The sequence below is a fragment of the Lonchura striata genome, chromosome 1 (genome assembly GCF_046129695.1).
Source record: "Lonchura striata isolate bLonStr1 chromosome 1, bLonStr1.mat, whole genome shotgun sequence".
In the NCBI taxonomy this organism is placed as follows: domain Eukaryota; kingdom Metazoa; phylum Chordata; class Aves; order Passeriformes; family Estrildidae; genus Lonchura; species Lonchura striata.
In genome coordinates, this window is record NC_134603.1 from 103939983 (window position 1) to 103962392 (window position 22410).

Below are 22410 nucleotides of genomic sequence, written 5' to 3' on the forward strand. Positions count from 1 at the left end.
ATCTAGTCTAGCTTAAAAATAAAATATTTTTTTCTAATAAATGAGTTGATAGGCAGTAAGTTAAAACTTCCATGAAGAAAAATAGATTAAAAAAACCCAGAAGCTCAGCCCCCTTGAGCATGTCTCATTTTAGACAAAGGGTTCATAGTTGGAGTAATGAAGAAAGCACAAAATTAATAAAAGTCACTGAAATGTAGCTGTAGTTAGATATAAAAACTGGCTATATTCTGTATAGCATTGTATAGGCTTATGAAGGGGAACCATAATTGGTGATATCTTTGATATCAGTTCAGTGCTATTGAGATTTATGAAAGGAGATTTATCTACCTGTTTGCAAGGGCTAGAGTCTGTCCTGTTGTTTTAGGTTGCAGATACAAGATGTGGCTGGCGGTATGCAGTCTGTTGCCATCTATTAAAAGTGGGGCAGTTATTTTCTGTTAATTGGGCCACCTGTTAAAAACAAGTGGGGCAGTTTTTTCTTTTCCACAATTAATCTTCCCTGTGGAAAATATCTTCTGTTAATGGACCATTGAGTCTCACTGAATGACTGATAAAATTACATCATCCCAGTGTGAGATGCTCTGCCCAGGGGAAGGAGCCAAGCATTCCTACCTGGATATAATCGGAGACTTGGAACACCAGAGGCAGCATTTTCCCACAGGATTCCCAGAGGAGCAGCTTTCTTCCTTTGGATTCCCAGAGGAAGACCAGGCCCATCTACACCACCACTGAGCCTTCAGAGGAAAACTCCACCCTTCTACAGGATCACTGCTTCTGCAGAACCAATCTGTCACCCCAGGAGGACTGCAGCCACCATTTAATGGGACTGCTACCAACACCTGACCAACAGGGTGTCAGGTTGTGTTCTGTGTCAGTGTTGTTTTGTATTACTGCATTTTTATTTTTCTTACTAAAGAACTGTTATTCCCACTCTCATATGTTTGCCTGAGAGCCTGCTTAATTTCGAAATTATAATAATTCAGAGGGAGATGGTTTACATTTCGAGAGAGGCCCTGCCTTCCTTGGTAGACACCTATCTTTATAAACAAAGACACCTATGTAGTGCAAGTCCAAGACAATTTGTGAAGCAGGGCAAGAGATAAAAAAATGGGGGTTTTTTGGTGTGGTTTTTTTTTTTTAATACAATTGGCAAGGTAAGATTTTTCCATACGGAAGGAACATGTTTCATATTTAAAGAAGCTAGAGAGTGACAATTTAAGGCTAAACTATAGAATGGAACTTTCCTTTACAAAAGCAGATTAAAAGCAGCAAATGGCTTAGTCAGCAAACCACAGTTACTTATTCCAGAAAGAGGAGTTGAGTAGAATTTAAGCAAGTTAACCACAGCCTTGGACACCTGATCATAGGAGTCCAGGAACTGTAAAAATCACTGTTCCAAAACAGAATCATTGACTTGTGATCAGTGGAGCACTTTCCAAACCCTGGCTCATCTACCTCTGAAAATGGTAGCTGAAAAAAAAAAATGGTAGCTGAAAAAAATTCCCTTACATTTTTAAACAGAGAAACTGAACATGCACTGTAGAAGACAGGCCTATGGGCAGTTTTTCGTGTCCTTTAGAGGAAGTATGCCTGCAATTCCTTTGCTCTGGGTACTAGTTAACACAAGCTACTGGTTCCCTCCATAGTGCCTGTATGTTAAAGGCTTTTTGGACTTTAGCTTCTTTTATGGTATTTAAATTTCTGTGATTTTTTCCTTGGGCTATGGGTGTTTTGCTTCACATCATTAAATTAAGCAATCAGTAGGCAGGTTTGTCAGAAGGATGTCACAACACTTTCATGAATCTCAATATGAGACAGTTTAGACTTTGAGAATATCTGTTTCTCTCTGGGTCAGTTATGATGCCAAGTTCTGGATATATCAAAGTAGGTCTTGTGCCATTTGCTTTGTACCTGAGCTTGGAATGTTGGAGGTAGAGTTTGTTTCAGATTTCAAGGAAATTCCTGCTCTAAGTTTACAGAATAAAAACGCCGGAGCTTTATTAAAGTGGCTTCCTTCCCTCACCCCTCCATCTTTCCCCCACCAAGGAAAGAAATCTTCCTTCTGCTGCTTGATTGACGTTAGTTCTGGAGGGCAGCCCACACAGCTTGAACATGATCCTCACAGTGTGGGGATGCATGCTAGATTTCTTCCTAGTTATGCAACACACTGATTTTGTGCCAAAGCTGAACAATTGTCATTCACAGGGCCACAGAGGAAAACTGTGAAGTATGAGGACTAATCTGGGGGCCACAGGGACGCTAATTCAAGGCAGACACTAGGTCTTGCTGGAACACCCAAAAGGTGCCCAGGTAGACTAACAGAGACACCAGCTGAGCTCAGCTCTTCTTGTTTCTTTCCACAGGGTTTCCTTTTTCTACCACTCTCTTCTCCTTGAAATGAGAGAAAATGACTTTACAGGTTAGGTGCCAAGGATCACTGAGTTTGCATTCAGTCATACTTCCTACAGCCTGTTCAGGCTACTGTAAGGTGCTACTGGTGGTGTTGTTTCTTTTTTCTTTCTTGAATCATTAACTGACTAATGAACCATAAAAACATCAGTAAAATGAACAACACATTTAGCATCATGTAATAATCAAAGTGCAACTTACAAAAGGATGGCATGATTTCCCTCTGTTATCAACCCTCCAATGACAGACCCTAACTGATAGCTCACTCAAGCCAAAAGAGGCTGTTCTCTCAGAAGCTGGGGATAGTCTCTCTGGGCCACAAGAGTGATACAGGGGCAGATTGGTCTTGATCTCAAGAATGTCTAAAAGTTGTCATTCAGAAGTCACTTAGGTGCATTCTGCTCAGAAAAAAATTACACCCATCAGACTGAAGTCCTACAACAGATTTGGACCTTTTGCTGTAGACAAAGGAAGAAAGGGTCTGGAAAGCAACTGCAAGCATCCAGACACATCACTGAAGAACTCTTTGCTGGCACATGCATGTTGGTTGCCAGCACTGCACATCCTGCCTCTCTTTCCAAACCATTACCATGGGATGTAGGTTCTTGAGAAATTCAGCAGCTCCCAAGAAGACTGCATTATTTATGCTTCTGTTTGAAAAAGTGCACTAGAATAAAAATATTAAGCCTAAAAACATACATAAGATTAGATAAGAAAGATAGCTTTTATTTTCCATGAATATAAAGTAGTAAGATGAAAGAATACTTGCAAGAAACCAAAAAAAGCTGAGTAGAAACTAGCCTTTTGAACAAAGGCTCAAACCAAATTCTCAAATGAACATTTGTAGCTGGAGGAAACATATTTCATTATCACTGGGACTCTCTGGGGTCTTTTCTCCTGCAGAAGGAGGAGAAGGAAGGATAGAGTATTTAAATACCCAAAAGAAAGGAGTAAATTGAATCTGTCTTAGTGTCAACTTTCTTATGCCCCAGATCATGTCACTGATACCATCATTAATCCCCTCATCTGGTGATATCTTGTTGGAATGTATCAAAAGTTTGCATTATTTTGTTGTTAAATGTAATGGGATTAGAGCAAATAATGTAAGTTACCAGGTTTCTTAGAGATGCATTTTTGCAAATCTTCTTTGGTCACAAAATGAATTGAGTTACATGTTCACTAAGACAAAAAGGTTGGATCCTTCTTTCAAACACAGAGAAGGAAATTTTACTTACAGCATTTCAAGTAAGGCCACAGGGTGTTTCTCTATGAAACCAAGGCTAAAATTAGTTACTTCCTTTCCTCTATTAATTTGGGTTAACTACATAAATGTGTATCAGTATATGAAGACTGAAGTTTTTTGACCTGCATATGAGAGACAAACATGGGTTTACCTGAGGGAAACTCATAACTGTTTCCTCTGCAGTCCCCTGCCTGCTAGGCCATTGGTTAGTTGTGACATCCCAGCTGCTCTTGGATAGCATGGTTTGCTCTAGCTGGTTTAGCACTGTGCTACAGCTTTCAGTTGCGGGTCACGTCCTGACCTTGAAAAGCGATTAATTTTGTTGGCTTCTTCAGCCTTCTTGGTTTTGAGACTGTCTCAGCAAATTTATGCTATCAGCTGGGGGACTTGCTTGTTGTGAGGCATGCTCTTTAAAGAGCGAGACAATATAATGCAATTGTAGAAGGAAAAATATCTTATGGGATTTTTGACAATTGATTATTGTTCTTTTAGAAATCAGAGAAGTACTTTAATTATTTTCATTCCATATCCTGCATGTTATGTCTCAACACTGAGGAATGAGAAAACTTTTATTTTTTACTGATCTTTCTCAAGAAAATAATCTTTTTATTTTCCTAATGAGATGGTATCAAAAATAAGTTATTTTTGATCTGTGAAGTCTTGGAGATAATAGAAATCAATTTTCTCTTTCATGAACAGAATTCAGTACCTACGTATTGATGTGCCTTTCTTGCTTATCTGGCCAGTCCAGAGACAGATGTTCTGGGTTTTCTTCTGCTTTTCTGGGATTTGCCTCATTGCTAAGAAAGATGAGGTTCACTTAAGATGGCCTGTAAGACCAGGGAAGTTTACATTCTTTTCCCACATAGTTACCAGAGGGATATAATAAAAGGGTAAACATTCAATTTTTTTGTGTAACTGTGCATTTACTTGCCATAGAAACGGAAATTTCCAATCAGTTGTTCCTGATTTCTTTCTGCCTTAATTTCTATTGAATTTTGGCCTAAGTCAAAGAACTTACTTTTGTTCCCTTTATGTGTTTCAGCCATGGACATCCTCATCAGCCACCATCAGACTGATGATATCCATTGAAAGGCAATTTGTTCCCACTGAAGATACATTGCTATTTTTTGTTTTGCTAAGGAGGTAGTGCCTCTTCTTGTATTTTCACATACTTGCTGGTGCAAACTATGGTAACTGAAGGAAGAATCCTGCTGTCTGTGTTCAATACATTGATAAAACCCTGCCTTTCACTCTCAGAGTTTTGTAGAGAATAAAGATAAGTTGTCACCAGTTGAAATGAGTTGTTACACAGTTGTCTTCTGCATCCTGACAGCATGAGAGATTCACTGTGCCTTAGGAGTAATCAGGCCCAAAAAAAGGAAGTTATATTTGCTGGATTTGTTTTCGACCCTGTCCAATTGTATTTTTGCTCCTGGAACTCCAGTGGTATTTTTCTACCCATTCTCTTTTGTCCATCTGACAACTTTGTGGAGCTGGAAGATAGCATTACTCAAATTGGAAAGAACCATAATTTAATTCCTGCATTTCTACAAGAAAAGAAAAATAGCCAGTTCTGACTGTGAGGTGCAGGGGGATGGAGTAGCACATTCAGACAGTTCCCAAACTCAGCTGGAGGCAACCCTAGTAATCCAAACTTTCTGGGATGCATGAACACTCTCCTCTCCAGTAACCCTTCTTTTACATTCCTATCCTTTTGGTCCATCTGTCTTTCTCTATACAACTCCTGCATTCCTTGTTTATTTTCTGCACTACTCAGTTTTTAAACTCACACATTTCCTTCATATTCTTTCCTTCTTACTTGTTCCCAGAGTCCTATCTGTGAAATGAGACAGTGCATAGTCCACTCTGTCCTCTCTGCTGAACTGCCTAATGTCTTCTGGTGAGAGAGGATCTTTTGTTTCCTAAGCTTTATGCTGATGGATTCATGCCACTGCACAGAAATGAAATGCCATTTTGGCTGTCTCTGTTCTTTCACCCAAATTTAAAGAGCATGTAGCTCTTTCTTCACTGTCTAATGGAAAGTAATTTCCTGTTAAAGACATGAGGAATCCTTGTTTACACTACTTGCTCGCTTTACGCAGGGAGAAGACAAGCTCTCTCATTTTGCTCCACTTTTCACAATCCCAAGGTTTATTGGAAGGTTTCACTTCTGGTTCAAGTCTCTGCTTTCTTACACAGACCATGATGAACATCTCTATATATTGTAAGGTTTTTGCTTGCCTTATGTTAGGGAAATTATCCGGCTAAGGATTCCTGATTATTGATTTCTTTTGAACAATAATGAAAAGAACTTTTTGGTTTCTCTTGAACTGTAATGAAAACTCTTTCTTAGTTCTTATTTCATGGTCCTTTTATACACAGCTGAAAGATTCCACACTTCTATCTGGAGACTTAAAGCGATTAAAGTAGTATTCCCTGCCATGCCCTCTTACTGATTTTTCCCATGCATGTTACCATTTCTTATCTTGAAACCCATACCATATAACAGAGTGGAAATGAAGAATCTTTCTCATAGACCTCAAGGATTCATTCCTCTTCTTCTTATCACTGTTTCAATTAGCATTGGCAACTGTTGTAAAAGGTTATGGTTGGGAGGTTTTAATGTTTTCTTTGCTTGTTTTTTAAATATTTTACTGTGCATAGTGTTTGTTTTCCAAGGAACACTGTGATGTTCCAGTTTTAACATTCAAGGGTGACCTTGAACTTCACTTTCAGATGCTTTACATACAAGTAGAAAGAAAATAGTAGAACATTTGGGTTAATTTCTGTAATGGAGCAGCCAGTGAAAATGTGGGGGGTGGTGTTTTGGTTTCATATTTAGAATGAGTTTTCTAGCAGAGAATTTGTATATATGAGAAAGTAAAATTGTGGAAAGATAGGAAATGACATTGAGGTAGTGTATACGTATCTAGCTTCCTAAAAAAAAAGTATTTTCTCAGTATTGCTGTTGCACTGGGGCAATGCTATTGCAGGATATAGTTAGAATTATTCTGGAGAGTGTAAAAACAGTTGGCAAAATATCCAAAGTTAATATCTTGCATTATATAAATAACTGCTTTTATCTATCAAGGCTTTAAACATAAGCCCTTGGGAAATGAGACCCTGAATTTCAAAGCAGGTGAAGATTTAAAAAATTCCTTTTGTTACATTCACTGATGTACTTATATGAACAACTTAAATGGTCATCACCGACACAACTGCCTCTTTCTCTCCAAAAACTGCTTGAACCTGTTTATTCCTCTCTTGCTGAGCAAGGAGATAAAAATTATGTTGGGAAAGACAGAGAAAACCAACTGCCTTTTTTAAACTTTTCCTCAATCTGTTGAAATAAATAGCACTTGCTGACCCAAGCATTTCTTCCAGATTTGTACATGTGAATCCTGTCAGAGATGATAGCTAAAATAAAGTGAAGGAATAGAGTTCTTAATATCTTTGATTGCTATATTTTCTGACAAGCCATCTTTACATCAATGGTGGTATTCCTTTCTTGACAAGCAGCGTTTATAAGTAGCTTTGATTGGTAACTCCCACTTCTACAGCCTTCTTGAGATGAGTTGGTTCTAAGTTACTTTGTCCAAGTTGCAGTTTTCATGTGGTTTAGGGCCTAGGAGTAGAATATCCTGCACCAATTTAGATTCAGACCAGGTGGTGTGCAGATTAATCTATTGTTTCAGAGACACTTGACATTATGTCCTGCCCAAATGCATAAGTCATGTAAGTCCTGTCCCAGGTAGCCTTTAACATTTTCCCCTTGATTTCAATAAAAAACTAACATTATATTCCAAGCAGCTACCTAAATGTGAAAATAAAAACCTTCTGGAGGTGACCCTCTGAGGCAAAAGGATTCCCAGAAGCTCCTTACCCACAACAGAACTCCTATTGATGTATATGTTCAGAGTCACAGAATTATGTGAGTCAGCAGTCACACAACCCAGAACTGCCCATCCAGGTTTTGGATGTTTCTACAGATCGAGACTCAATCAGTTCCCTGGGCAGCCTGGACCAGTGCTCAGTCACCCCCCTTAGAGTGAAAAAGTGGTTCCTGATCTCCAGATAGTCTTCCAGGTTTCAGTTTGTGTATGTTGCCTCTTCTCCTGTCATGGAGCACCACCAAAAAAAGCCTCACTCAGTCTTCTTCTGAGGTGCACTGCTTGCTGCTGACCTCCAGCCACACTTCATACCACTGATCACCACCCTTTGGGCTTGAACATTCAGCAAGTTCCGAGGCTGATTTACTGTCTGCTCATCCAGCCTACTCTTCATCAGTTTCCATATGAAGATCCTATGGGATACAATGTGAAAATGCTCTTCTGACAGGTTGGCATGTCTACTGCTCTCCTATCAACTCCCAGTCTATTCAGTTTATTGGAGAATGTTATCAGGTTAGTCAAGTATGATTTCCCCTTTTTAAATCCATACTGACTACTCCCAATTGCTTTCTTGTTCTCCATGTCCCTGAAAAACATTTCCAGCATTAATTGTTACATAACCTTACCAAGAACTGAGGTGAGGCTGAAGAGCCTGTAGTTCCCTGGGTCTCCCTTCTTCTCCTTTATAAAAACAGGGCTGATATTTTCTTTGCACCAGTCACCAGGCACTTCTCGCAGTTGCCATATTGTTCAAAGATAACTGGGAGTGTCCTTACATCTCATGACAAAAGATGTCATTACATCCCCCAGCTCCCTTAGTACTTGTGGGTGCATCATACTGGGGCCCAGGGATTTACATATGTGCGATTTGCTTAAGTGCTCTCTGACCTGATCTTCATCCACCAATAGCACATCTTCCTTGCTCCAGACTTTCCCCCGGTCTCTGGGGCCTGGGATCCTTGACTGCAAAGACTTTGATGAAGACTGAGGCAAATGTGGCATTTAGTACCTCACATTTTTCTAAGTCCCTTTCCCATTCATCATCATGTCTCTGCATGATTGGATACTGTCCTGTGTAGGACAGGCTGCTTCAGGCTCCCAGGCTGCTTGTCTCTACTTCCATCATTTGTATACTTCCTTTTCATATCTAATCTTTGCCAGGAAGCTTTTGTTTATCCATACAGGTGTTCTGGCATTTCTGCCAGGTTTGCTGCTTGTTGAGATAGACCAATCTTGAGCTTGAAAGGGGTGATCCTTCAACATCAATATTTGCTTGAACCTATCCCTATCTCCCATCCAGGGCCTTATGCGAAGAGATCAAAGACTACTCTTTTGTTGATGCACTACATGATCCCTAAGCCAGAGTACGTGCAAGTGTGTCTCACGGCTGTCTCTCATTTTGGCTCTCCCAGGCTGATCCAGCCTGCTCTAAAGCCAGAATCTAGGACTTCTGCATTTCTGCCTTGAAAATAAGGGCCTGAATCACCATGAGATTATCAGCCTTGCTGGCTTCCGATGCTGCTCAGGTCACACAACGACATGGGGTCACACAAGGACACTGGTTTCACAGATCCATGCTTCCATGAACTAACCAGCTGTGTGGGCTGACTTGTGTGTGCTGGATGAAGGAATGGATAGGAAAGGGGAAAGAGGGAATGAGCAGTAGAATGGTTATATTGGCAGATATTGGCATTCCCAATGTCAAATAAAAACAACCGTTATCTTAAAGTTGGAGTATTTGGTGGTTTTATTTTTCTTTTCTCTTCCCTCCCCTTTTTTGGTTGGCTTAACTACTCACAGTCATTTTTAAGGACCACCTCTTTCTCTTTGGAACCACCCTGCTATAACTTTTTAATTTGTCAAAAGTCTGCCTGAACTGTGCTCACAAATCAGAATCATAATGTTTTTCTTTTCATTTTTTTTCTGACTATTTTCTGAACCAGAACTAATGAAAGTCATCTTATGTGGTCTGTTTTCCTGGCACTTTAACAGTAGGACAGAAATAGCTGAAAACTGAGAAGAATATTTTCATAAGTACTTGCTCATATATAAAGATACATAGTTTGTGTTAGAAAATACATTAGACAAAGGTACTAAAGCTCCTGAATCATTCAATTTCTATTAATGACTCTCAATGACAGGACTCAGATTTTAGATCTAAAAGCGATGATTGGCTCAAAGATTCTAAAGAGCATAATTTTAGAAAATTCAGGGAAACCCTGAATTCTTTCTTAGACTTAAGGGACTAAGTTGATTTGAATAAATTCGTATTTTCATCTAAACAGTTGTGGGTTTTCTGAATCTAGCATCTGTTCCTTCAATTTTCATAGCAGAGCTGGAATATAATGTCTCTTTTTATGGGAAATGTCTACAGTATTAACAACAGCATAGGGTTGTGCTTATTAAAATTAATCACTGTTAAATCTTTTTCTTTTTTCTTTTAGTGATTTAACACACACAAATTCTCTCACATATGGAAAGAAAATTCCCATTGAATTAAATTAAGTTACCCAGATAATTAATTTTTAGGAAAAATAAGAGAATTTTATTAGTGTGAGACATTCCAGTGCTTTGAAATTGTGGGTGAAAATTTTGTTTCAACTTGACAACATACATTAGTTGTGTTCTAAGTGCTTTCTACCATACATCCAAAACTAATTTTAAATTATTTCATGAGATAGGTACTCAAAAAGCAATTTCCTGATCCACTCTGTTGTTAATGGTTAAAAAAAGAGAGGCTGGAAGTGCTGAATTCAAACCTACTCCAAGACATCTTGTCCTGCTTTGGTCAAATCTAGGCTTCTCTTGAATGAAGACTGTTTCAAGCAAGTAGAACCAAAGTTTTCTTCTTTGGCCTACTGTCCTTTAACAACCTACAAGAGTAGACACTGTCTAACTCAATTATGTGTGACCTAGGACTGATTTAATTCAATTCCACAATGGCAGAGAACCAAGTGCTGGACACCAATAAACCATTATTCCCACTGAAAAACACCCTTGTGTGGTATTATTCTTTGAGGGGGAATAACATCTGATTTTGTGATTCTATAGCAAAGAGTCTGGCATGAATTTGGTCTGGGTTCATTCAATCGATGTTGGCAAATTATGTAAGTTGCTGCCATTTGAGTCATATGAAGTGAAATGTAAAGGGTAGTTAGTTCTGTATACAGGACTCAAAATCTTCTTTGCTCTCTTTTAAGGATCCACATGGGTTATTCTGGAGTAAAGAGAATCTTCTCTGAAGAGTGGCGTAGATATATAATATATTGATTTTGTAAAAACAATAACAGCCGTAAAAAATTAATGGATTTTATGCACTGTATAACTGATCTAACTGAAGGAGAAATTTTGTATCAAATGCAAATGGAATTAGGAAGAAGGAACATGGAACATGCTAACTATAATAAACTTTCCATTGATTATAACAGCATGTTTCATTTTAAATAGGAGGTGGCATGGGAGAAGTGAAACAAAGCAGTGGGAACACAGTTTTGAATTAGTGGCTGGTCAAATTATACAATGACTAGTCAAATTCATGAAAAATTGTGGATGATCAAACATCAGGTGTGTTTGCATTACTAAATTCAAAATTATAGATATATTAATGCAAATTTCTAACACCTACTGAACAAATGAAAAGGAGAGGAAGTTTCTCTGACATTTTAAAAAGTGTTTGTATTTGGTTTTTTGTGCATTTTGGTGAAAGACTTTGAACAATTTCTTTATGCTCTTTGCTTGAGGTTGAAAGCTGATGCAGAGTTAGGTAGTAGAGGCTGTTAGTCTTGGAGGTTCCCTTCCCTCAGCTAAGGAGAAAGCGGTAAGTGTGTGATACAGGGCAGGCCTCCTGCGGGGCACCTGGTTGTGTGCGAGACTTCTGGTTCTACAATACAACAACCTGAGCACAATCCTAGATCTGCTCACTCAAAGAAAGCATTTCAAGCATGTTCTGTCATTGACTTCGTATATGGAACTGGATGTTTTATCAAGTACAAGCTGACTGAAGCAGAGATAAGGATTTTATCCTGCATTAATTAAATCATCACTAGTTCTCCTGAAACTCATTAGTGCAGAAGCTAGTTCTAAAATATGCATTAGGGGAATGAATACATTTATAATAATTTAATTTTTAAAAGGGAAAAAACCAAAGCCAGACAAAAAGGTTTTCTAGGGTTTCTTTCATGCTACTCCTGCCAAGTGCTTTTCCAAGATGCTACCCATTTTATACATGAGCTTAAACCAGTGGTTATTTCTTAACATTGGACACTGAAATGTGAGTAGTAAGGGCTGATAAATGTGAGTTTTATCATTAGTTGCTTTTCACTTTCTCTTTGCATAACATTTTGAGAAGTTCTGAATTATCCAATGACTTGTGCTTCGCCTGAACAAGGCCACCCACAACTGTGATATGATAGCCGCAAAGATATTTAGTGGAAGTTGTTGCACATCAGTGAAAAGTAAATTAAATATTAATGATGTAATCTAAAGAAACAATGCATTTAATTTGCAAAATATTTTCATCACTACAATGAAAAGATCATAGTAAAAATAATAAACTTCAGAAATGTTAGATTCTTAAATAATCAATCCCACTACATGGGCAGTGTGAGAGTTAGTGATTATGTGGTTTGACCCTCATATGGTACATCAATCATGGCAATGCTTTTTCCCTTTGCATCCAAGTAAAACCACTACTTCCCACGCAACATGTCATTACCATCACAATAGGATCTGCTTGGTAATAGCATTTGGAAGAGATACTTCACTTTAAAGCACTGTTTGAAATCAAAGCTCCCTTCCTGTTTCAACTTAGCTTTAAAACAGACTTCTAGTGATCCTGGCAAATATAATGTTCTTTTCATTTACCCTCCTCAGTTCTGATTGCATTCATTGCCTTTTGGCTATATTTTTTTTAAATGGAAAAGCAAAAAAGAGGTTTTCAGGATCCTGAAATGGTATTAAATTCTAAATTTCAGAGGAGAAAAAAGAATTTTCCAACTGACATTTGCCTGTGTAATTTTGAAACCTCCATAGTATGTTCCTTAATTGAAACCATCCAACAAACTCAAAAATCTCCAAAAATCTCCAAAGAATTAAACTCCAAAATTCTACTTTAATACAGCTGCATTATAAAGTAGTAAGTTGCAAAAAGGAAAAATCCATAAAACACACTAACTCCACCTGTTGCGGTAAACAGTAGCAAATGGCATTCACTTACAGCCTTCACTGTTTGCCAGCAAATTGTGCAAGAATTCAATCTCTTTTCCTTAATTTTAAGTACTGAGTCATTAGTTGCTAAGATTTGTACCCTCTCACATATTCAGAGGCTAATGTTGCAAAAGCAGATAGTTTGCTTTTATGTTTTGATCTTTCAGTACACATGGCTGCTGGGTTTTGGCTATTATCTAACCAAGAGTATTAGAAGTGAACCCAGCACTATGCTATGTGGGAGGTCCACAAACATAAATGAAATAGTTATCTTTCTTAATTAAAAAGGATAAATATTTCCCTCCTTTCTCATGTTACAGCTGTTCTCCTAAATAGGATAAAATCCCCACTGAGCTTTTGGGACAACCTAGCTGGAGGGAATGATTTGTATCTTAGGAGGGAGAGGGCCTCACTCAATTTGTGCCATGTTCTAAAGCTGTACCACCACTCTGATTCCCAGCTGGAGCTGGATGCTACAGATCCTTGACCTCTTCTAAGAATATCCAACCACTATGAGTTCACATAAAGCTTCCCCACAAACTTATCTGCTGGTCAGGGAAAAAAGAAATTGCTTAGGATAGTAGAAGCAGCTGTAATTTTCATACCTATGTATTAGAACTGCACAGTCAGTTTATAAATAGAATTTGAATTTGTCTAGTCACCTGCTACTGGCCTTCTAGTTTTCTCTGCTTGGTGATTACTGAATTTTCATGGGTTTGTGTGTTCTATTTTTGTTTTGGCAATTTATTTGGTTGGGATTTTTGTTGTTTGTGGAGATTTTTTTTAAGTCTTCCACATTGTTACCCAGGTTGGTGGGTGCTGCAGTAGGCTAATATAGTTGGTGAAAGAACATACTTCTATACCTAGACCAATAATAAAGTTGTGCACCAGGACAAGTCTGTATCTGTGGACTAAAAAGATACAAGCATTAAAATCATATCAGGTTGTGTTTATTGCTACAGTCATAACCATTGCTGCTTCCATAACAATGTATTAATGGGCCTGTCTCTATGATGAGGTATTTTGGAGGTATCTTTTGTTTATTTGTTTTGGTTTTTGGTTCCTAGGTCTTTATGGACAGCAGAACATGTCTGCATGTGAACATGTCTAAGGACTGAAGAGAAAGCAACAGCTTTCAATCACCAAACAATTGTGAATGGAAGAGCTGGATTACCGTGTTCAAATATTCATAAAAACTATGATTTTCTATAGTTTCTAATAAAGATATATGCCATATATTTCATTATAATTATGCAAAATTACTTGGAACCTTTGAGGTATTATTTCCTCAAAGAAATTAAAGGAAAGCTTACTTAAGAATTTGTTGTTAGCTATGAGTATCTTCTCTATAACAGAAAACCTTTCTATGACTACTTAACATGAGCCTAAGGATACAGAAGCACTGCCTGGCTAGTGGGTGCTGGTGGAAAGTGCACTTACCAGACTCTTGGAAAACACAGTATAAACCCATATTGGTGTTGGGCGACCCTCAGGGGAGCTGGTCTAAAGGATATACCCCTCGAGAGTTCCAGAGCAAAGCATTCTCTCTATAAAGCTGTGAGAGTGCATAGCAGCCAGAAAAAGACAATGTACTGTTAAGGATATCAGACTAATCTGCCCATTCATTGCAGTTTTGGATATGAAATAGTGAGTGCTGCAGCTGGACAGGGAGCTATTTCTGCAGTTTCACCATAGAGACTATTGCTGGCATATTTTGGGAAAAAGGCAATATGGTGTATGGGATTGTTTAGGTTTTCCTAATCCATTTCCAAAATGTTTTGTTCCTCTTCCAGTGCACTTCTCCTTTTTTATTTGACTTACTGCTTATAAATGGGAAAGTATGGCTCATTGAGTACCTTAGCAACATTATTTGATTGCCAGACTACTGGATAATAGCTTGAGTGTTTCATTTTGCACCTTTCAAAACTGTTGCTATTGCCTCAGCCCTGCTGCTTGCTAATCAGTGTCTGGCTGAAAAGTTAGGTTTGTGAAAAGACAGGTCAACAGTGGAGGTGAATTGGGTAGTTTGCACCTCTCATGTTTTTTCATGAAATTTGCCTTGTGCGGATGAATTTTCAAGAAAAAATTAGCTGACCTGAAAAAGGGGTGAGCTGGGAGGTGACAGGAAGCTGACAGTTAACTGGGCTATGCAGGACAAGGCCAACATAAAAATTTCAGAAGGATCCAACAAGACTGAATGACACATCAATAAAACAGCTGATTAAATTCAGTGTGGACAGAAATATAGTGATTCACAGAGCAGAGAAAAATAATCCCATCTCTACCTCAATTTAAGGACACTGACAGCAGAAGGACATTGGCCTAGTCAGATCTTTGCTCCAATCTAGTCAATCTTCTCTATTTTTCCTTTTCCTGGCAAGTGTAGGACTACAAAGACTGTCTCTTTTTACTCTATAAACTATGTGAGTTCACAGCAATTTAAAAAAGAAAAAAAAAAAAGAAGGAAAAACAAAGTGCCTGACCACATGGTTCATAAAGAGTTACAGGCTTCAGTTAAAAGTCATAGAAAAGCTTGTGCAAATCAATTTCTCCTTGCAGAACCTTTATTGTTCTCTTCTTCATGGACATCTTTGTGTGAGAAAAAAAGTGGAGCAGAGGGTGTCTTTTCTATGTGATGTGTCTCAGAATCTGACTCTAGGAATTTATATCATTCTTTTTTCTCCTCAATTCAGAGGAGCATAGAAAAAAAGTGAGTGTTTAAACTGCAGTGACATCCTCTGGTATACAGACTATCTAATTGTCTTCAGGTTTTTCTTTGAAAGCGAGAGTACTTGTGTACAGCTGGAGTAGAGATAGAGTGATGTCTACAAGAATGGGCAAAGCAAGAACTGAGTAGGTCCAAAAATCATGTAGTGTTCTTGGTTTAGGAGGTTTATAAGCTGAGAGTTAGAATACATTAGCTAATCCAGACAGTAGCATCTATGCTGGCTTGTCGGGCCTGCTCAAAGAGGAGTTTGTACAGTCTGTGATTCTCTGTGCTTATATTTTAGGATTCTGAGTTTAGTCTGGGTTAGAAAACTTGGGCTGGACTATGAACTCTTAAAAAGAGCACTCCAAACATTTCAAATGTTCAATCTTGAGTGTTATTTCCTTTCTTTAGAGAATGTGGTTTTCCCAGATACAAAGTTTAGCACAAGCCTCAGTGTAGCAAACCACTAAGGTTAGGATCATGACTTTTATCTTTAAAAAACATTTTATAGCATTCTTAGCAGCAATCAATACTATAGGATAGAATGCTTTATGATTTATTGCAGTCATGAAGCGCACACTTACATGCAAAGGAGTGAGTACCTCCTCAGTTATTTTGCAGCTGGGTGGGAGTGTTGATCTGCTGGAGGGTAGGAGGGCTCTGCAGAGGCATCTGGACAGGCTGGATTGATAGGCTGAGGGTAGTTGGATGAGATTCAACATGAACAATTTCCAAGTCTTGCACTTGGGTAATAACCCCATGCAGGCTTTGGACAGTGGCTGGAAAGCTGCCTGGCAGAAAAGACCTGGGGGTGCTGGTCAAGAGCAGCTGAACATGAGCCAGTAGTGCGCTCAAGAAGACTGATGGCATCGTGGCCTGAATGAGTAACAGTGCAATCAGGAGGACTGGGGCACTGATTGTCCCTCTGTACTTGATACTGATGAGATTATGCCTTGAATCTTGTGTTCAGTTTTGTATCCCATACTTCAAGAAGCATCTAAGGGAGTTGGGATTGTTTAGTCTGGAGAAAAGGTGCCTCATGCGAGACCTTATTGCACTCTGCAACTACCTGAAAGGAGGGTGTATCCAGGTGGTGTTGGTCACTGCACGCAAGTAACAAGTGATAGGACAAGAGGAAACGTCCCCAGGTTGTACCAGGCAAGGTTTAGATTGGATATTACCAATAAATTCTTCATTGACAAGATTGCCAAACACTGGAATAGGCTTCTTGGGAAGTGGCTGAGTCACTGCCTCTGGAGGTATTTAGAAGATATGTAGATGTGTGACTTTGGGACTTGATCTAGTGCTGGATTTGGCAGTGATGGATTAACAGTTAGACTCAATGACCTTAAAGATGTTACAGGCCTTTTTCAATCTAAAAAAATTATATTATTCTAACTTAATATATGACCGAATTTTCCAGCCACTTTAGTGTAGGGCTCCAAAGCGTAACAACCATTAGTAGCATATGCTAATTTTCTCCAATTCTCTTAAATAGTTATGATTTTCTTTTTGCATTCACCTACTGTTTCTTTTTTGAGGGTTGTATAGGAATTTTTTTATATGGTGAACCAAAATTAATTTGGTATTTAATCAAAAGTTGTTGCTGTTCCTTTGTAATGTCAGTTTTCATTGATGTCTTCATAATAGATATACTAGATAACCAATGTGTATCTGATGGTGACAAACAAAAAAATTATGACAAGTGGATGTGTGTTTCTAATTGTAACGGGAGTTTGAATTGGCTTCATAATGTTTATGCAATATAAATTATTAAATAGACTAAAGCATTGTCTGTAGATGAACCTCCTATTATTGGATAGAAACAGCTTTAGCACAGACTGAGTAGAGTCTTTTTTTGTGTGCTCATACACATGTACACACAAAACTACTGACATAAAACATCTCTAAACCAAAAAAGTTACTCTAGATACTGTTAAAGAGGTGTTGGAGAAAGTGGCACTTGAGAAGTTCACACTTTTTTTGTTCATTCCTCCCTCTTCCAGGAAGTACTCTACCTCTCAAGTTGCACCAATTCATGTGTTTGGTTTTTAACGTGAAATTTTCAGTTATCCATATTCAGGTTAGTCCCACATTCTCCCTCATTTTAGTGAGCTTTGGATGTAAGCAAGATAAAGAACAAACAGAGTAAGATTTGTGTGGTATATCACAGGCAATAAAGCTATGCATACATTTCTCCTGACCTGACAACAAGAGAATCCTGGTGCTAAATCACATGTGAATGTTAAACTCTATTTTAAGAGATTTGGTACACTAGAGAAACATTTCAGGCAGTGAAAGGACAGTTTTGTATATAGGGTATATAGGACCTATGCTCTGAATACCAGTAGGCATTCAGTGTTACCTTGAAGATCCTGTCTAATTCTGACTGAAAATCAGATGTAGGAATGTTCACTTCAGAGAGATGTTATGAGGTCTAATGTTGTTTTCTCCAAAGCCCTTTCCTGTTTGTTGCTGAGGGCATACCTGCTAGGAATTGGTTTCTAAATGCATAACAGTTGCCCTAAATGATGAATCCATCCCCTATAGATACTGATTTCTCAGATATTGAATTTGATCAGAGAAAAAAAAAATACTCAAGGGACTTTTACTCAAAGGATTTTTATTGATGGATTTGAAGAATAATTGGATTTTAAAAGTTACCATTAATTAAAATCCAGTAGATCTGTTTACTTTATTGTATTGCATTTCTTTTTACATATATCCACATGCCTTCTAGTCTGTACTTGTACTTATTTCCTATGATTGTTTAAGATGAACAAGCTTTTGCTTCTGAGAAGAAGCTACGTTTTGAAACAGTTTCTCTAGGGAAATGAAGAAACCGTGTTTGAATTTAAACATGAGTTGTGTTTTTAAGCTTGTACAGTGTCTAAGAGATGCTGCTGCTGAAAAACAATTCCAATAACAGATTTAACTGAATTTTGTATCCTGGTCTTGCAAACATATTTCTAAAAACTAGCAGAGGAAGAAAAAAGAAATTATCCTAAGATATTGATTTTGAAGTTTGACTGTGAAGAAAGAACAGGTGGTTGAATTCTTCTGTTAGTGGCTGCAAATTGGTTAGAAATAGCAGATGAAAAGGAGAATTGGAAGTCTGAAAAAGTAATGTATCCATTAAGCTAAAAAGTCTTTGGTGTACTGTAATGAGTATTGGTATGCTTTGTGAGTATCAATGTTTGCTGCTGTTAGCCCAGCATGGCAGACAAACTTGAAGTAAGACAACCAGTTTTTCATAAGGCTCTTTCAGATATGTAACTGTATAGATAAGGAATTGCCCAGCTGTGCAGTGCTCCCTGTGCACTCCTCAGTTTAATCTGTCTAGCTCTTGTCAAGGGTGATGGCAATATACTATATTCCCTAAAAGTGCAAAGAATTTAGACAGACTTGGAAAAAAGTGGAATTTTCAATTAATTGCTATGCTGAGCATACATTAGCAATTCTCCATTAAGCACAGGTAATACCACAATACCCAGTTTCTCATTTTTGCATATAATCACAAATAAGAAGAATTATTAACACTTAGTGATAATTTACTAGCTATAGGAATGCTAAAGGTAAAGCAAATTATTTTTTTGTTTCATACCAAGGAGTCCAGGTAGTACAGATCTTAAAATATAGTTAAACAAAATTCTGAAACTACTGTAATGAATGTTTTTTATTCTCATCTTCACATTTGGTGCTAACATGATTTAAAATGTATATTTATTTGTGTAAACTATTTTAAGGGAAATATTGAGAAAATACTTTTAGGATTAACTATTAGAATTTGAATGCATTAACCATTAAAATTTGGTTTTCTTATTACTTCTGCCACTCTAAAATTGGGTAACTTTGTGCAAATCAGTGCATCACTTGAAATCTGGGATTTCCATTTTGACAATGGGGATAACCTTGCTTAGTCCCACTTTTCTTCTATTTTCTTTTGACTTTTTTTTAAAGTATTTTGCTTTTACTAGCCTCTTATGGGACAATATTTTCTTGCACTGTGAATATGCAGAATTTGCACAGCTATTCTAATGAAGATTGATACATCTAAGTATTAATGCAGTGCTAAAAAAACTCATTAATTTTTTTAATCTTTCACATCTTCTTTCTACTCCAGTGGATCTTTTCTTTAGTGGGCTTTTTTGCAATTTGAAGGATTAAATAATGTAACAGTTTTGCCTTCTGCAATTTGGTTTTCTGTGCTGTGTTTCTTGCTGTGGTGTTAAGGGAGCTGCTGAAGAGAACATAGAGCAAAGCAGTAGATATTTGTATGTATATTGAAGACTTTCAGGATAGTATTCAGGTCCTTTTGAAATCAGTAAGAATTCAATGGCGATGCTCTCTCTGTTAAAATGGAGTAAGGATTTCGTCTTCTTTATGGTTTTACAGGAAAGTTCTGGATCCCAGAAAAAAGCACTACTTCAGTTAAATATTTCAGCAGTGTTTCTCTCAATCCAGCTTCACTCAAAGGCTTAATTTTTCAGTTAGATGTGAGGCTGAGTAACTGCTCAGAAAAGAATAAAAGTTTAACTTTCCATCTCAGCTGTGATGAGGAAAGCCATTTAAAAAATCATTCAGGAAGGAGGAAGAAGGGGAATCTCAGATGTATATTTTCCTAATGTGTAACAAGACACAATAATTTTACATTTTAAATTTCTTTTTTCCCTTGTTCAGGAACACTTAGTAAGAATTTGTGCAGTTTTGGCTGCAATTTGAGAGATAATTCACTGAGACGAGCTATTATTGTGTAGTGAGATCACTGCTGATAAGATAGGTGATTAATATATAATATCTAGCCCAAATCAGGGTTTTTTGTGTTTCCTTGTTTGAAGGGAGTGGGGGTGGGACTTTCTGTAGCATTTCCTTCTTTTCACAAAACAGCAGGCAGTAGGTACACCTACAAGAACCATCAAACACAATTAGCCAAAAGCTATCAAGTATGTCCTGTTTTCTTCACCATGGTGTTAAAAATCAGTTATTAAATAGATCTCCAGAGAACATCTGAACAGATATTGCATTCTCTTTTCAATTCTGTAACCCAAGAGATCTCCTGTCTTTATATTTGATTTGCCACTTATTATTGCCAAAGCATAAGCAGAGATCTTTGTAGAAAATAGAGAGGTCAATACATCCTTTAGGCTAAGATTAGGTGTATTATTACCATAAAATCTCACATAGGGTTATATCCTATACATACATATGTACACATAAATAAACCCCCAGAAATTTATGTAGTCATAGATATTTTTCCTATCTCTTTGTTGTGTGTTGTTTTAGTTTTAATAAGGCAAACATTTGATATCAGGTATTCAAAAGAATTTCTACCTTAAAGTGTCATGGGGTGTGGTGGAACTTTAGTTCTCACAGCAAGTAACAGCTAAATTCAGATCTGAATTCAGTTTCAAGCTTAGAAAAAGAGTAGTGAGAATCAAGGATGTGTTCATGTGTGTCAGACCTTTAAGCTAAAGTCTCCTACACATACTTTATGCAAGTACTAAATAATTCTGTATTTTATAAATTAAGTAGGTGGACATGATGTTAAGAAATTATTAAGTGGCAGTTGGCAGGTGTACCTCATAAAGATCATGGAGAAGTACAGTCAATATAAGGCTTCTGCTGAATTTCACAACTCAAGCACGTAGGTGTGCACATGAACAAAATTAGCCATTAAGTAGAAAAGTAGTAAGAAATTATACTGTTATAAAATATATTGACTGTTTAACTTGTTTCCCATTCCTTTTTATTCTCTGGATTGCAAAGCAAAATTTTGCCCACACTTTGAGAAGTTAATGATCACTGAATGACACAATGTAAGTGGGACAAGGGCAAAGGTGCATTTAAGATTTTTTTTTCAGTACTTGATCAATTGTGTGTTGCTTGATGGTATAATTCACGGTGACAAAACACAAGCAACACTTTAGCTTTTAGGCAGCTGGAAAATAGCATGACATGGTGCCCTTCTTGCAGTGCAACTACCATAGATAAAAGGCTAGAGATGCAAGAAAAATACAAATTACTATGCAGAGAGTTTTTCTTGCTCTCTTGCCTTTCTTGCTCTAAAAGAGAAAGAAAGAAAGAAAGAAAGAAAGAAAGAAAGAAAGAAAGAAAGAAAGAAAGAAAGAAAGAAAGGACTGATTATTATTTTTACCTTGTACTTGATTTATTTGATGCAGTTCTGTTTTGTTTTCAGGTTTTAGCCAAACTGGGGAAATGTTTTGTTTCAAATTAATTTGGGTAGATTCCTTTTCCCTAAATTGTGGCAGAAGAAACAGGGAATCAAAGAAGAAGCAAAAATTTTTATCTGGTCAAGCCTTTAATTTTTTTTTAATTTGAACATTGGCAATTTTCTAAATGAAGTTGTCACTTCAAAATGAAAACAAGTGAGTATTTTTAGAAAAAGGTTTAAACTTTTCTGAAATGAAAACAATCCACAAAAATAAATTTACTGCAACCACAATAACACTTGTCTAATGATAAAATTTATTTTGTTTTTATTTTTATTTTTTTGCTTCTTTAGCAAAGCAAAATGCATCTTTTGTTTTTATTTTTAATTTTTGCTTCTATAGCAAAGCAAAGCCCTCAGAAACTGTTCTACTTCTGTTGGTTTTAGTTTAACTCCTGGCTGACAACTTGTCTCTTTTGCTAATCTTACTGTTAAAAGTTTCCTTGTCTTTGTCTTTCCCCCTTTTCACCTTTCTTTCCTCTGACTTTTTTTCCATGCTGCTTCTTATAAATGCAAGTTCTCAAAGAATAATCAACGGAGGTATCAAAGAAGCCACAAAAAGGCTGTCAACACTGTAGAGCAGCACAGCTGGCATGACTCTGTTAGGTTCCTCCTTCAACTCTCCTTATCCATGAGCTGCAATGGAAGAATATGGTGACTCAGAAAGGACTCCTGGAGTGCTGCTTGCTGGGTAAACCAAAGGGGAAAGCTATTAAGCAAG